At 40.5% G+C, this 10,630-nt stretch overlaps 1 long non-coding RNA gene across 1 annotated transcript; it reads left to right on the forward strand.

Annotated features, from left to right (window-relative positions):
- The first annotated feature begins 1,188 nt into the window (after window positions 1-1,188).
- LOC109782281 (uncharacterized) lies at window positions 1,189-9,550 on the forward strand. Its single transcript, XR_002237471.4, has 5 exons — window positions 1,189-1,529; window positions 2,041-2,172; window positions 2,280-2,832; window positions 3,052-3,126; window positions 3,636-9,550. It is a non-coding gene; the product is annotated as an uncharacterized lncRNA (long non-coding RNA).
- The last annotated feature ends 1,080 nt before the right edge of the window (window positions 9,551-10,630 follow it).

Raw genomic sequence — 10,630 nt, forward strand, 5'->3', positions numbered from 1 at the left:
CAAAAGTCCATCAGAATGGAGTTTCTTCATGTGCTTTACACCAATATGACCCAAACGGCAGAGCCACAAATAAGTTGCACTATCATTATCAACTCTGCATCTTTTGGCTTCAATATTACGAATATGTGTGTCACTACTATCGAGATTCAACAAAAATAGACCAGTCTTCAAGGGTGCATGACCATAAAAGATATTACTCATATAAATAGAACAATTATTATTCTCTGATTTAAATGAATAACCGTCTCGCATCAAACAAGATCCAGATATAATGTTCATGCTCAACGCTGGCACCAAATAACAATTATTCAGGTCTAAAACTAATCCCGAAGGTAGATGTAGAGGTAGCGTGCCGACGGCGATCACATCGACTTTGGAACCATTTCCCACGCGCATCGTCACCTCGTCCTTAGCCAATCTTCGCTTAATCTGTAGTCCCTGTTTCGAGTTGCAAACATTAGCAACAGAACCAATATCAAATACCCAAGCACTACTGCGAGCATTAGTAAGGTACACATCAATAACATGTATATCACATATACCTTTGTTCACCTTGCCATCCTTCTTATCCGCCAAATACTTGCGGTAGTTCTGCTTCTAGTGACCAGTTCCTTTGCAGTAGAAGCACTCAGTATCAGGCTTAGGTCCAGACTTGAGCTTCTTCACTTGAGCAACAACTTGCTTGCTGTTTTTTTTAAGTTCCCCTTCTTCCCTTTACCATTTTTCTTCAAACTCGTGGTCTTGTTGACCATCAAAACCTGATGCTGCTTCTTGATTTCTACCTCCGTAGCCTTTAGCATTGCGAAGAGCTCAGGAATCGTCTTATCCATCCCTTGCATGTTATAGTTCATCACGAAGCTTTTGTAGCTTGGTGGTAGTGATTGAGGAACTCTGTCAATGACACTATCATCAGGAAGATTAACTCCCAGCTGAGTCAAGTGGTTGTGGTACCCAGACATTCTGAGTATATGTTTACTAACAGAACTATTCTCCTCCATTTTGCAGCTGTAGAACTTATTGGAGACTTCATATCTCTCAATATGGGCAATTGCTTGAAATATTTCCCTAATAATAAAGCGATTAGTGCTTCTGCCCTGGCTCACCGTCAGCATTTTTACAGAAAACCCCCCATAGTTTATAGGAATCAACCCGCAGTCCATACGCAGCCTGACTCGCCCGTCCTTGACATCGCTACCACGCGTGAGAACACGAGGGTTCCGCCGCCGCCGCCACAGCACCCACATCCATCCTCTCCGTGGTGCACGTCCTCCCTCCGCTGTCGTCGAATCCGGTCGAGATCGGCAGGATTCGCCGCATCTCGCGCGACGCCCATCCCATGCACCCAGCCCACGCCAACGACAGCTGCCCAGCACCCTCGATGGCGCGCGCCTCCAGCATCCTAAGCATCAGCGGCCACCTCCCTGGGAGAGCTCCTCCTACCTCCGGCGGAGGCGCATGAGCCGAGCCCGGCCATCAAACGCCCGTGGCCGTGGCCAACAGCAACCTCCAGGCCACGTCAGCGTTCGGTGGTATGTGCATGCTCTCCACTGATTGATTTTGAATGCTATGGTCCAGTTTCAAAAAAAATTGAATGCTATGGTCGTGGCATGAATAAGGCTAATGAATGACCACAACCTACATCCTGGGCGTGTTGTGTTGCTAGAGATGGCAAACGGAGACTGCAACCTGGGTATCCCCCTTGTCTTGTAATTTTATTTTTTGTGGTTGTTCTGAGATGCGGTAATTTTATTTCTTGCCTAGTTCAGTTCCGTTGGGTTACTGAAAAAAAAGGTTTTTTCTAAGTGGGGGCAGCACCCATGGGTGTTGTGTATATGTTCAATACACAAAATTGCTTCTCTGATGACTTCCTCACCTAATGGTCAGAGACAATTTAGCAACCGTGAATATACGCCTAATAGGTTTGTTCGCTCCTTCCGAATGTTCATAATGTGTAAAACAATTGAATTTTACTATGATTTTGCTTGAGAAGTTGAATCTGCAAAGTCTTAATAACATTGACTATATACTCCAACACTGCAGGCCAACTCTTGATGAATTTCCAATGTGCCTCCATCCTTCCTTTTTCTCCGGGAATCTACTCCAATGAGTGAATCATAGCCACCAATAAGCAGGCACCCAGTGAAGATGTCACACTTTGATGCGAAATGCCTGGTACAATCCTTAATGCTCAATTAATATTTGCTGGTTAACAAGCTCCCTGGAAGTGTCAAATGACTTTAGACTAATTCTAGCGTTGAACCTATTATCATTTTATATAGATATCACATTCATCACTAGGAAGGGTCAAGATGTACCGCATCAAAGGCATCGGCAGTGCTACAAGAGTTGAAGAAAGAAGAGTATTTGGTGTTGTTACTACTATCTGTGAAGTGTCAAAGCTGCCGAAGAAGACATGCCACAATTTCTCTTTGTGTTCTGATGCCGATAAATAAACCCAAGAGTGAGAAAGATGTTAGCGAATAGATAAAAATAGCTAACCGGACTGATGTCAGAAAACTATTATGGTAACAATAAACTATACTATGTTTTAGGGAACTATATAACAAAGTCGTTTACTGTGGTAGAAAAAAGTAGTACAGTCAATCTTGTGCCTTTACAACCAAGAAACAGGGGATATGGTGTGCAAAAAATAGCACATGATGAAAGCACAGACTTCAAATGAATGCTCATGTCTTCTTTCTATAAAAACAACTCTTATCATATTGTGATTGATTACAAGAACTGCACTTAATTGATTTGTTTTCTGTTAGGCAGAAAATATGTTGTTGTGGGGATTCTAAAAAGCTTGAGGTGGTACTGACCGGGAAGCAGGTGAATTTCTTTTGTCAATTTTCATATAGGTTTAACGCTTCTACTTTGTTCTAACTTCTCGCCTGGTAGTATCTCCTATAAGGGTGTTGTGACCTGGCTTGATCTTCTACATTATATATACTTACAATTTCTTCCATGTATGATGTGTATGCTAATTGTTTTCCGTACTATGGTATCCCGATGCCGATTTTACTCACCAGTCTTATCTTTGTGTCACAGTTTATGGAGTTATTCGAGGTATCATCTTTTTGATATAGAGCTGACATTCCGATTGTGTACTACAAACTTGAACTGGTACTACACTTTCCTATCGTTAGTATATTAGTTGATCAAGCACTTGATTTCTAATACTACCAATTGTGTCTTTCTGACTGAACCTGCGGTACCTCCATACTATGGCACTCATTCCCCCTCATACTATGGCATTTTTGGTTCTGGGTAATGGATGTATGGCCTCATGTATCTTCATCTCTATTTGGCATGATTTGGAGCGAGTTTCTCCGGTGTCTATTCTGATTCCAGTGCCTTGTTCTTTCTAGCTAGACAGTGATTGTCTCAATGCCTATGGTAGAATAGCACGTATTATGATTAATAACTACAATTAATCTGCATATTGAGTAGGCAAGATGGTCGACCATCAAATTGAATACTAGGATTAATTAAGCTTGCATCATGGTCGTTCCTTCTCCCCTTCTCTGTTTTGCTATGTTCTGAATATTCTTAATTTCGAATACTTGCAGCTACCTTCTGAACTGAACTTTGAACACTTGCATGCTTCTGAATTAAATTTTGAAGACATGCAGGCAACTTCATTTCAAGCATCGGGTTGACTTGAGGCCTGACACCAGTGAGGTAAGAGAGGACAGTTCATCGCGGTGGCCGTTGACAACGGCCAGGACGCCAGGTTGCCCGTCTACCATCTTCTCCAGCCTGCTTCATATGTTGTCCTTCTCCCCCTCTGCTTTTTTTAGTATGTCTCTCACCTCCGTTTCTTTCTCTTTACAGAAAAAACTAGCACGTCTCTCTCCCTCGTGTGAGTGTTGAATGAGTCGTGTGAAATTTTCGTGTAACATTTCTATGCCCAATACATGCCAGGGCGTCGTCGCCACTCTGTGCCTGCCGCAACGTCAGCCCTCCCATTTTTGCACTGTCGCCACCACCGACGCGCTAGCCCGTGCAGCCACCTCAAGGGTCCTCCACCACCCATGCCATGTCCCATGTGTGACGCGAGATCTGCCTCATCGGGCAAGGACACCAGAACCTTGGCTGCCATCTCACACGCGTCGGCGTGCACCTCGGTGTGCGATGAGAATGATGCATGTTCCCAATGGGACATCTTTCTTCAGCAAATTTTATGTTCTTACAAGGATAGTTTACAAGATCGTGGTATTATCGTTACAGCTACCGGTGACATGGTTTTCAGTAGCCATGGCGACATCAGGTGATCCTTATGAGCAGAATCATCATGGCAAACAAACGGGTCAATAGAATTCATAAAGTTGCAGTTCATTTGCTCCATTCAAATAATGCTTTCAGTTTCAATGAAAATTGTTAACTAGACTCCCATGATTGCGGTGGTGTAGTATTCTGCAAAAAGTAGCTTTTGTGGCCTTTTAATGTTTTCATTCACATCCATGGTCATATTGCCTGACAAGATGCGAGTTATCAGCCACTTAGTTCTCATCTTTATTTCCATCACACTTGGACAATTAGTTAGCTCTGTTGCATCATGCTTCTGGATAATGAATAAAATGATGTACCGCTTTGATTACTTCTTCATCAACCTATGTTCCACTCAACATTCCTCTTTTGGATTACTTCTTCACCAACTTATGCTCCGCTCGCTTTAAAAAAAACTTATGCTCCACTCTACATTTATATCATGGAAAAATAGTTGTCTATAGTGACCTTGTATATAGTTGTTTCGGCGGGCATGGTGTTTGCATTTTTCTCTTATTTACCCATTGCAACGCATGCGCCCTTTTGCTAGTAACTTCAACTCCTGGAACATCTCATATGCTCCATGACACTCAAAACGACGTTGAAGTCCCGGTTCTAAGCCGTAAAGCATGGCACACTGAACTATCGAGTAGTCGGATACGTCTCCAACGTATCTATAATTTATGAAGTATTTATGCCATGTTTACAATAGTTTTATATGATTTTGGTATGATTTGATTAGAACTAACCCGGATTGACGTTGTTTTCAGCAGAACTACCATGGTGTTGTTTTTGTGTAGAAATAAAAGTTCTCGGAATGCGATGAAAATCAACGGAGAATTTTCTGGAAAATATAAAAAATACTGGAACGAAGAGTTACCGGAGGGGAGGCCCGTGGGCCCCACGAGGGTGGAGGGTGCGCCCCTGTGCCTAGTGGACTCCCCGTGGGGCCCCTGTACAAATTATTTAAATTTTCATATTTGTTTAGAACTTTTTGGAGTTGCAGAAGTTTACTAAACTTCCAGATTACTACAGACTGTCCTGATTTTGACAGATTCTGTTTTCTATGTGTTGTTCGCTTATTTTGATGAATCTATGGGTAGTATCGGGGGGTATGAACCATGGTGAAGTTGGAATACATTAGATATAGTTCTAATATGAAATTGGAATAAGTTTGCAACATTACCTAAAGGTAGTGATTTGCTTTATTATACTAACGGATCTCACAAAGTTTTTGTTAAAGTTTTGTGTGGATGAAGTGTTCGAAGATCGAGAAGCTATCAATATGAGAAGAATAAAGAGAGGGAAGAGTTCAAGCTTGGGGATACCCAAGGCACCCAAGTAAATATTCCAAGGATACTCAAGCATCTAAGCTTGGGGATGCCCCGATTGGCATCCCATCTTTCTTCTTAATAATTATCGGTATACCTCGGTTTTTGTTTTGTTCACATGATTTGTGTCCTTTGTGTTTTTCTTTTTCTTTAAGAACCATGCTAGTATGAGATGTCCCTTCATCTATTTATAGAATGATTCATGTGCTTCACTTATATCTTTTGAGTATGACCTTATAGAATGCTCTTTGTGCTTCACTTAAATCTTTTGAGTATGGTTTTATAAAATGCTTTGTGTGCTTCACTTATATATTTTGAGCTTGGATATTGGTTAGTCTATATTAATTGTAGAATGCTCCATGAACTTCACTTATATATTTTGGATTATAAATAATACTATCATCTAAGCGGGTTTGGAAGAGTGTCAACTTTAGAAATTAGTGATCCCACTATTCCGAATGAGAAGAATTTTGCTTATGTGGAGAGTAGAAAAAATTCTATGCTTGTAGATCATGAAAATAATGCTTTATGTGATGTTTATATTGTTGAATTCATTCATGATGCTACTGAAAATTATTATGAGGGAGGAATATATGCTTGTAGGAGTTGCAATAATATCAAGTTTCCTCTCGATGTGCTTAAAGTTTTGAAGTTATACTTGTTTTGCCTTCCTATGCTAGTTGATTCTTGTTCCAATAAATTATGTGCTCACAAAATCCCTAGGCATAGGAAGTGGGTTAGATTCAAATGTGCTAGTCATATTCTTCATGATGCTCTCTTTATGTTTCAATTCTTTTCTTTTATGTGAGCATCATTGAAATCATCATGCCTAGCTAGAAGGCATTAAAGAAAAGCGCTTGTTGGGAGACAACCCAATATTAACCCTTACTGTTTTTGTGTGTTTACATGATTAAGCTACTGTAGTAATCATGTTTTATAGCTTTTGTTTCAATAAGGTGCCAAGTAAGACCTTTGGGAAGACTTGGGTGAAAGTTAATGTGATCTTGCTGTAAAACACAGAAACTTTGCGCTCACGAGTTTAGCTGTCATTTTTTACAGATGAGTGATTTTGAGTTGATTCTTTTTGAAGAATATTAATAGACAAATTACTCACGTGCACCAATTTATTTCATAATTTTTGGTGTAGCAGAAGTATGGTTGCTGTTCAGATCATTACAGACTGTTCTGTTTCTGACAGATTCTGTTTTCATTGTATAGTTTGCTTGTTTTCTAGTTTCTATGGCTTATATTTCCCAATATAAATTGTAGAAATGATATGGTACAGTAGGCATTGTGTGAGAACAATTATGAACCTTATCTTTGACAGTACCAAAGTCAATGGTTTACTCTTTATCATACTAACCTATCTCACGAAGTTCCGTTAAGTTTTGTGTGATTGAAGTTTTCAAGCTTTGGGTGAGATATCGATATGAGGAGAATAAGGAGTGGAAAGACCCTAAGCTTGGGATGCCCAAGGCACCCCGAGGTAATATTCAAGGAAGACTCAAGTGCCTAAGCTTGGGGATGCCCCGGAAGGCATCCCCTCTTTCGTCTTCAAAACTATCGGTATACCTTACTCGGAGCTATATTTTTATTCGTCACATGATATGTGTTTTGCTTGGAGCGTATTTTCAATTTTACTTGCTGTTTGAATAAAATCATTGGATCTGAAATCTTGAATGAAAAAGAATCCTCCCATGGGTAGCTAATTATTTGACTACTCAGTGTTCTTCACTTATATCTTTTTGGAGTAGTTTGTCATTTACTCACGTGCTTCACATATATCCTATGATTAAATAGTTGAATGAATTGAATATCATAAATCTGAATTTATATACGTTTCATATGCTTATAACATGGGGAGTAATGACTTGACACATAATAAGTATAGGTAGTAAACTTATTTAAAGTTAGCAAACGTAGAATTGGTCACTTGAACAATTCATGAAAGAATAATGAAGGAAGAGAGATTTCACATATGAATATACTATCTTGGACATCTTTTGTAATTGTGAGCGATGTTGGACAAGGAAGACAACTTAATGGGTTATGTTTTCCTATATCCGAAACATTATATTGTCTTGGTCATCCAACATGTTGAGCTTGCCTTTCCCTCTCATGCTAGCCAATTCTTTGCACCAAGTAGAAATACTACTTGTGCTTCCAAACATCCCTTAAACCAGTTTTGCTATGAGAGTCCACCATACCTACCTATGGATTGAGTAAGATCCCTCAAGTAAGTTTTCATCGGTGCATGCAATAAAAATTGCTCTCTAAATATGTATGGTCTATTAGTGCGAAGAAAATAAGCTTTATACGAACTTGTGATAGGGAAGAAATAAAAGCGACGGGCTGCATAATAAAGGTCTTTATCACAAGCAGCAATATAAAGTGACGTTCTTTTGCATTAAGATTTTGTGCATCCAACCATAAAAGCGCATGACAACCTCTGCTTCCCTCTGCGAAGGGCCTATCTTTTAATTTTATCTTCTACCCTTATACAAGAGTCATGGTGATCATCACCTTTTCTTTTTACACTTTTTCCTTTGGCAAGCACTTTGTGTTGGAGCGATCCGGATATATATATATCCACTTGGATGTAGGTTTTCATAATTTATTATTGTTGACATTACCCTTGAGGTAAAAGGTTGGGAGGCAATACTATAAGCCCCTATCTTTCTCTATGTCCGATTAAAACTTTGAACCCATAAATATCACATGAGTGTTAGCAATTGTGAAAGATTAAATGACAGTTGAGTATGTGGAGTTTGCTGAATCAAAGCTCTTACATAGACCCTTCCCGAAAATAAGATGAATTGCAATTGTTTGATGACTAAGAGCATGGTTTGTTAGTTTTCAAGAAAGTTTATGATCTATACTTTAACATGTGAATAGCTTGTTACTTGATCATGAGAAGTTTCATGAGTTGAGCTACTGTTATGATATATAATGATGCTAGAAAAAGTGATTGGAACTATCATTGATCAAACTTATGCACTTGCTAGAATTGACACTTCATAAATTATTTCTTTTATCATTTACCTACTCAAGGACGAGCAGGAATTAAGCTTGGGGATGCTGATACATCTCCAACGTATCTATAATTTATGAAGTATTCATGCCATGTTTAAAATAGTTTTATATGGATTTTGTATGATTTGATTAGAACTAACCCGGACTGACGATGTTTTCAGCAGAACTACCGTGGTGTTGTTTTTGTGCAGAAATAAAAGTTCTCGAAATGCGATGAAAATCAACAGAGAATTTTTCTGGAAAATATAAAAAATACTAGAATGAAGAGTTACCGGAGGGGAGGCCCGTGGGCCCCATGAGGGTGGAGGGCACGCCTACCCCCCTAGGGCGCGCCCCTGTACCTCGTGGACTCCCCGTGGGACCCCCTGACTTGTTCTCGACGCCAACCTCTCCTATAAATGCCCAAACCTCCAGAAAATAACCTAGATTAGAAGTTCCACCGCTGCAAGACTCTGTAGCCACGAGAAATCAATCTAGGCCCTCTCTGGCACCCTACCGGAGGGGGCCATCATCACCGGAGCCCATGGAGGAGGATCTCGGAGGGGCCATCATCGCCATGAAGGCCAAGGACCAGAGGGAGAACCTCTCCCCATCCAGGGGGGAGGCCATGAAGGAGGAAGCACAAGGGGGAGAACCTCTCCTCCTCTCTCTCGGTGGCGCCGGAGTGCCACCGGGAGGGGAATCATCGCCGCGGTGATCGTCTTCATCAACATCACCATCCTCATCTATTTTACGCGGTCCACTCTCCCGCACCCCGCTGTAATCCCTACTTGAACATGGTGCTTTATGTCACATATTATGATCCAATGATGTGTTGCCATCCTATGATGTTTTGAGTAGATATCCTTTGTCTTTGGGTTGATTGATGATCTAGATTGGTACGAGTTGTATGTTTTATTTTGGTGTTGTCCTATTGTGCCCTCCGTGTCGCGCAAGCGTGAGGGATTCCCGCTGTATGGTGTTGCAATAAGTTCATGATTCACTTATAGTGGGTTGCTTGAGTGACAGAAGCATAAACCCGAGTAAGCGGGTTGTTGTGTATGGGATAAAGGGGACTTGATGCTTTAATGCTATGGTTGGGTTTTACCTTAATGATCTTTAGTAGTTGCGGATGCTTGCTAGAGTTCCAATCATAAGTGCATATGATCCAAGAAGAGAAAGTATGTTAGCTTATGCCTCTCCCTCATATGAAATTGCAATGACGACTACCGGACTTGTTAACAATTGCCTAGGATAATTCCGCACACCCACCCATCATTATTCCACACTCGCTATTTATAATATTTAGTAATATATTCTAACTTTATGATAACAGCGCCTACTTTTATGTTTTAGCTCTCCGATATCATGCAAATTTATCCTCTTCATACCCACAACATAGTTTTATTTCTCGTTTCTAGTTGGAAGCAAACGTTCGGTGTACGTAGAGTCGTATCAGTGGCAGATAGGACTTGAGAGAATATTGATCTTACCTTTAGCTCCTTGTGGGTTCGACACTCCATACTTATCACTTCCACCTTTGGGAATTGCTACGATGATTCCTTGCACTTGGGGATTATCATAGTCATCAACACGCGACTGCCAGGCATTCACAATGTCTGCAGTTGCCGGCGCGGGTGGTACGCCTAGCGGTGCTTCCAGGACATAATTCTTCTCTGCAACAATGAGGATAATACTCAAGTTACGGAACCAGTCTGTGTAGTTGCTACCATCATCTTTCAACTTAGCTTTCTCTAGAAACGCATTAAAATTTAAAGGAACAGTAGCACGGGCCATTGATCTACAACAACATAGACATGCAAAATACTATCAGGTACTAAGTTCATGATAAATTAAAGTTCAATTAATCATATTACTTAAGAACTCCCACTTAGATAGACATCCCTCTAATCATCTAAGTGATCACGTGATCCAAATCAACTAAACCATGTCCGATCATCACGTGAGATGGTGTAGTTTTCAATAGTGAACATCACTATGTTGATCATATCTAC

This window comes from Aegilops tauschii, chromosome 2 (genome assembly GCF_002575655.3).
Source record: "Aegilops tauschii subsp. strangulata cultivar AL8/78 chromosome 2, Aet v6.0, whole genome shotgun sequence".
Taxonomy (NCBI): domain Eukaryota; kingdom Viridiplantae; phylum Streptophyta; class Magnoliopsida; order Poales; family Poaceae; genus Aegilops; species Aegilops tauschii.